The 6,948-nt window shown below is 40.1% G+C and overlaps 1 non-coding gene across 1 annotated transcript; it reads right to left on the bottom strand.

Moving 5' to 3' along the window:
• Positions 1-5,495: 5,495 nt before the first annotated feature.
• LOC133820044 (small nucleolar RNA R71) lies at positions 5,496-5,602 on the bottom strand. Its single transcript, XR_009886478.1, has one exon. It is a non-coding gene; the product is annotated as a small nucleolar RNA R71 (small nucleolar RNA).
• Between the last annotated feature and the right edge of the window lie 1,346 nt (positions 5,603-6,948).

Below are 6,948 nucleotides of genomic sequence, written 5' to 3' on the forward strand. Positions count from 1 at the left end.
TCCCGAGGACCAAGCACCGGAGAAGCAGCACTAAGTTCTTGAGGACTGAAAATGGAAAGGGCTCACAAGTCTCGAGTCGCCTAGACTTGGGCACAAGTCCAAAGTTGCCTAAACTTGGGCATACAAGTCTTGAATTTCCTAGACTTGGGCCCACGAATAATTGATAAAAACAAGTTAAATTATTTTTGTGATGCTATATTATGTAAGGAAATTGAAAAAACCTTGTACATTTGCAAGTCCGATTTGCATTATTACTAAGCGTTGTATGTAAAGTATATAGGTGTATGTAAAAGGCAAAGAAGGCAAGTAAAATATAGCATAAAATCTATTGAGTAAATATTTACAACATTACTCGAGGGCTTGAGCATTAAATTTTTTTATACGCCAAAATAATGAATTGCAAGCCTAGTCACAAAAATACAAAAAATTATATCCCGGTCTATACAAAAAAGTGAGTTGCTTCTCGAAGAGTAATAGTGTAGAATCGGGCTCTCTAGGTAAAATGAGGTCTATATCCCGGTTGTTAAACTAGGTCATGTAAAAAGCATTTGCAACAATACTATCGACCTCATTCTCGGTGGTCTCTACCTCAGAATGTATCACGTAATATGCCTCCCAAAGACACTCTACATCCATCCGTCACCTGAGAGGCCTCCTCCTTAGCCAACTTAGCATTTTCTTCAGCCAACTGAGCCTATTAAACTACCTGAGAAACTTCACCACGAGCCTTGGCAGCTTCATCCAAGATTTGAGAAGCTTCCCCCTGGGCCATGGTGGCTTCTTACTGATCCTTGCCAATCTCTGCCTTGGCTTTCTGGGCCTTCTCCTTTTCAACCTTGGTTGCTGCCTCATCGAATGCCCAAGAACGGGCCTTCTCTTATGAAACACTACCTTCATTTGGGCCAGCTCCTCCGGTGGCATGCTAGTCTGGGCCTTCAGAGTGGTCATCTTCTCATATACCCTTTGGAGCTTGAAGGACTTCTCAATCATGATGTCTGCAATTCTTTGTGCCAACAAAGCCAATTGAAAGGGAACAAAAACAAAGTTAGTCAATGTAAAGAATTACAACACAAAACAAAGGCAGACTATGGAGAAGAAACTTACCTTCATTGTGGCATATTGGCATGTGGAGACGAGGGAGGTCTTGTTGTCATTGCACAACTAGGTGAAGCTGCGAGCTGTCAACTCATACATTGTAGAGCTGACTCACTGGAGAAGTTCCACTACCAGGAGAGCAATGACTTCACTGAGCATCTTTACGAAAAGGCTCTCTAATTGAGCCCAGTCTATCGGAGGCTCCAAAGGCCTCTCCTTTGGTGGTTTGGATTGACGGAGGTGGTTGGCTATCTCATGAAGGGATTTATTACCCTCCCCCAGTGAGCATCAAAGTGCTCCACCATTTCCTTGAATCGCTCAGGGAGCGCCGCTTCATATTGCTTCGGGTACACCAGTACGTTGGTCCTCCACCTCCTCAAGAACTCTAGCAACATCGAGGATTTCAGCAACCCTGGAGACTTGTGCTCCATCTTTGGGGGATGATCCACCCAAAGACACCTTAAAAATGGGTGTGTCCTCCACCCGACGCTCCTCACTTGGATATGAGGAAACCCGCTATCTTTTATGGGGTGGAGAAGATTCTACCCCCTTGTGGGGCCTTTAGGATCCTCCGTCCTCGGATCCGCTTGGTCCCTTGATCAATCTCTGGGAAGTGTAGGCTATGTACGTCAAACCCATATGATTGGCAAGGAGATGAAACTAGTGTTAGTACTTATATAAACAAGGGAGACACTTGTAAAAAATGAAAATAACAACTATGTCGACAGCACGCAGGTTTCTAACGAGCACGCGAACTTCTCAGGATGCTTGTCCATGTGAAGCATCGGGTGCTCGAACTTCCTCATGAGCCTTCCCATCTCATGAGTGGTGTTAGTTTCATATTTGTAGATCCACCTCACATGGAAGGAAGTCGCATCATCCAAGGGTATAAAGCCACGAGTCCACTGACAATCAAAGCTGAGGATGTACCAGAGAAGTGATGGAGAAGCCCAAACGTGTTCAAGACTTACTCTATCTCCCACAAACTTAGCATAATTAACAATAATGGGAGATTTACCTTGGTATAGAAAGGATGACTCGATGCTTGCCTGAAGATCATCCTCAAGATCCTGGTTTAATCGAGCTTCTTGGGCTTCTCGGATAGCCCAAGCGCTCCACCGCCAACCGCTAATTAGAATGGTTGTGGGCCAATCCATTGATGTCATTTATGTAGGCTGCAACCATCACCCTAGACTTAGTGGAATTCCTAAAGCGAGACAGGTCCAGGTTATTGATGCACTGCCCCCTTTGGAGAAGCCCTACAACAACCAAGTTATCCTCCATTATTTGCTGGCTAAGCTCCCGGTCCACATCCGGGATATCATTCATCACCTTCAGGCACTCTTTGAAAGCCTGGACAAAAGGCGTGCAACGAAATAAACCTAAACAAAGGAAGACAACTAGTATAAAAGAAGCTATGATTGTTGGAGAATGGAAGCTCAGAAGGTAATAAGAAACTTACAAAACCTGGAGAACTCCAGGATTAGAGTGGGGTTGACCGGAAGCGGGAAGTCGTTGGCGAAGAAGAAATGCTCTTTGAAATCATGTGCATGGCTCTTGTTGAGATGAGGGTCCTTGTATGTAATGTTAGAGTACTTAGTGTTGTGATTGGTTAAATACATGGTGAAATTGTTAGGCACGAAGAGGTGCAAAAACCATAATGATTTCACAAAAGTAAACATTTGAGAGTTTACTTTAAGTATAGGCATTTATAAATCATATTTTTAGGTCCAAAGTGTTTCTTTGGAGTATATGAGAGTACTCATAAAGTGTGGGAGCATTTAGGGATGTCTTGAGAAATTTTTTTGAGAGTCAACAAAGAGGCGTCAGTGATGCGTTGCCTCTGGGAGGGGACGCGTCGTACGGAGAAATATTAAAGACCAGGTGACAAATCACCTGTTGCCAGATGAAGCGTTGCCTAGCAACAGGCGATGTGTTTCCTGGTCTATTGTCGCCTGAGTCATCCATTCGTGTCCACAGTGACGTGTTTTGGCTCCAAAATTAAAATTAAAATGCTCTATTCTCATTGGTTGAGTCTAATGAGGTTCTGATACTATTTAAAGGGTTCATTTGAGTTAATTGGTGACTTGATCACTAACCTCTCTCCCTCTCTCTCTCTCTCTAGATTTCAAGATTACTAGTTTTCGCTAAGATCAACATCATGAAAGCTTGACTTGTATGAGGGATCAAGGCTTGTGAATCTCAATCTCATTCCATTGCAGTAGCTTCAAGAAATTCCAAGGAGAAGGCTAGGAATAGAGATCTCAAACAATAAAAAATCTTTATCTATTAACCTTTGTTTTGTATCAAAGCATGTTTATCTCTAAGTGATAACTCTTAAAAAAAGATTTATTTGTCATACTTTTAAGCTTATTATAAACAAAAAGAATAAGTTGAGTGATACTTTTGTAATGGTGTCATTTCATTTCATTATTCTCTTTTCATAGTTTTATCATATCCTTTAGTCTTTGTGAAGTATTGAGCATTTAATCGCATTTAGAGAGTTTTTGCATGGCACTCTCTAAAGAAATCAAGAAAAGCAAATAGATTTTTATTATGTGTTGCTTGTGATGAAATATAGGGTTTGTTGAAGAAAGGAGCGTTTTGCTGCAGCATTTTCAGAAAAAAAACAGAAGGAGGAAATATCAGCTCAAAGAGGAGTGCATGTGGCATCACTTATCCAGCTGTAAAAGGAGGCTGACGTGGCACAAAGTGGGTACATATATTATATCAGCAACTTTTAAATGAGTGGGTCACGTGTGAGGGGAAAAAGAGGGGCATTATGGTATTTTTGGAGGAGAAGAGAAAACCTAACATATCCAAAAGAATGCTCCAGCCGTAATAAGAAATGTAGTAGCCATTTTTGGCAAAGAAAAAAAAAATAGAGAGACAAGCTGAAATACCAACAAGGAAGAAGGAGAACAAGCATAGAAAGCTCAAGCATCATTTTGGATTTGTTCTTTCTTATTTTCCTCATCTTTATTTTATTAATTTCTGAGTTGGATTCTAAACTGAATATTATGGGCTGTTTTGATTGTGAATTAATGTTTATGAAATCAGCCATGAACTAATTTCTTGGTGGCTTGAATTGTTGATGAACCCTATGTTATAATCTATCCATTTTTTGCACTTTATTTTAGTAAAATCTCCCTTGATCATTCAAGTGTGCTTAAATTAATTTCTTGTTGTTGTTTGGCCAGCAATGGCAAGTTATTTTAATTATATTTAATGCTGGAAAGGTTGAATGTAATAGGAAAAACTTGGATGACACAAGTAATAATCTAGGTTAGGTTATGTTAGTAATTAATATAGGGATATGTTAATTACCTTGTGTAACATTTGAGAATTGAACTGTGATTGCGTTCTTAAATCTGATTTTGCATAGGAATATGTTTAATTAGGTAGAAGAATTAAGGTCATAAGATTTGGGAAAGTTTTATGCGTGTTAAATGAACTTTTTGTTATCCTGGGAGTTTTGCTAGAAAATTGTTGCAGCAATACGTTCGCAATGTGTTCAGGAAAAATAATATAGGGGGATTCAATGATTCAAGTCCAATTTAAAATTCATATATTTCTCTCAAGGTTCTTGTTCAGTTCACTTTAAGTAATTTTAATTTCTTTTTATTGTGTTAATTTGGAAAATCAAAGAAATTCAATTTGTTTACTAGTGTAATTGTTTAGTAATTAATTTTTGCATTTAGTTTTAATTTGCAATCCTTGTGGAGACGATCTTGAATACTTACTACTTTATTACTTGTTTTGTGACTGTGTACACTTGCACATTTTAATCAAATCAATTTTCACAACAAGTTTTTGGCGCCGTTGCCGGGGATTGAAATTACAAATTATTGTAAAAATCAATTACTTGAAATTTATTCATTTTTTTCATTATTGAGCTGACTTTTTTTGCTTGCTCTTGTGTTTTCTCCGGTGATTTACTATATGAACGAGCAAGAAGACATTGAACTAGCTCCTATTGACCATGAGGGTGCTAATAATGTAACTAACACAATTGTTATGGCTGATGATTGAGAGAGAGCCATAAGGGAGTATGCTGCCCCCATGTTTAATGAGCTTAATCCAGCATTGTTAGGCCTGAAATTCAAGCACCCCAATTTGAGTTAAAGCCTTTGATGTTCCAAATGTTGCAAACAGTGGGTCAATTTAGTGGGCTGCCTACTGAGGATCCTCACCTTCATCTTCGTTCATTTTTGGAGGTGAGCGACTCCTTCAAGCTACAAGGAGTGGCTGATGAGGCCCTAAGGTTGAAATTGTTCCCTTTCTCTTTGAGGGATCGAGCTATAGCTTGGCTCAACACCCTTCCTCCCGATTCGGTGACTACGTGGAATGAGTTGGCTGAAAAATTCTTGATGAAGTACTTTCCCCCTACCAAAAATGCCAAGTTTCGCAATGAAATCATGTCATTTCAGCAGCTGGAAGATGAATCATTCTGTGAAGCTTGGGAGAGATTCAAGGAGTTATTGAGAAAGTGCCCACACCATGGGATCCCGCATTGTATACAAATGGAGACTTTCTACAATGGGCTCAATTCTTCCACTCGTATGGTGTTAGATGATTTAGCCAATGGGGCTATTCTCTCTAAGTCCTATAATGAAGCCTATGAGATTTTGGAGAGGATAGCTAGCAACAATTATCAATGGTCCAATGTTAGAGCCTTAACAAGTCGAAAAGTGGCTGGTATACTTGAAGTTGACGCATTGACAGCTTTGACTGCTCAAGTTTCTTCAATTACTAACCTTCTCAAGAACATGAGTTTGGGGGGAATGGTATAACCAGCTGCTATGGGACAAGTTGTCGGTGTATCTTGTGTTTATTGTGGAGATGGGCATGCATTTGAGAGTTGTCCTTCGAATCCCGCTTCAATTTTTTATGTGGGAAATCAAAATGCCAATCGAAATAACCCATACTCGAACTCTTACAATCCGGGGTGGAGGCAACATCCAATCTTCTCATGGGGGGGTCAAGGAGCTAGTTCAAGCGGAGCACCAATGCAAAACAAGCCTACATATCCACCGGGGTTTTCTCAACAACAACAAAGAGCTCCACCACCTCATCCTCAAGTGTCTCAATCAAGATCTTTGGAGAGTTTAATGAAGGAATATATGGCCAAGAACGATGCTGTAATTCAGAGTCAAGAGGCATCCTTGAGGAATCTAGAAACTCAGTTGGGGCAGCTTGCTAATGAGCTAAGGAATAGACCACAAGGCACCTTGCCTAGTGATATAGAAAATCCAAGGAAAGATGGCAAGAATCATTGCAAAGCGGTTACCTTGAGAAGTGGCAAAAATGTGGAATTGACTGAGGATAATTGTACTAGAAACAGCGAGCCCACTTCAATCCAAAGTAGTGTGGACAAAGGAGACAAAGCTGTGAAATCAAAAAATTAAAATGCTGATCCTGAAGCAATTGCTGCAACAATTTCTCCGCAAAATGCTACAGGAGAGCCTACAAGCAAGCCACCTCCACCATTTCCTCAGCGCTTTCAAAGGCAGCAACAAGATAGTCAATTCCGAAGATTTTTAGATGTTTTGAAACAACTTCACATCAATATACCGTTGGTGGAAGCTTTGGAGAAAATGCCCAACTATGTGAAGTTTTTGAAAGATATTTTGAATAAAAAGAGGAGGCTTTGTGAATTTGAAATAGTGGCGTTGACTGAAGGCTGTAGTGCTATATTGAAGAGTAAAATTCCTCCTAAATTGAAGGATTCGGGCAGCTTCACAATTCCTTGTTCTATTGGTGGTAGAGATGTTGGTAGAGCACTTTGTGACTTGGGGGCTAGTATCAATTTGATGCCCATATCAATTTTCAAGAAGTTGGGGATAGGAGAAG

The sequence above is a fragment of the Humulus lupulus genome, chromosome 2 (assembly GCF_963169125.1).
Source record: "Humulus lupulus chromosome 2, drHumLupu1.1, whole genome shotgun sequence".
Lineage (NCBI taxonomy): Eukaryota > Viridiplantae > Streptophyta > Magnoliopsida > Rosales > Cannabaceae > Humulus > Humulus lupulus.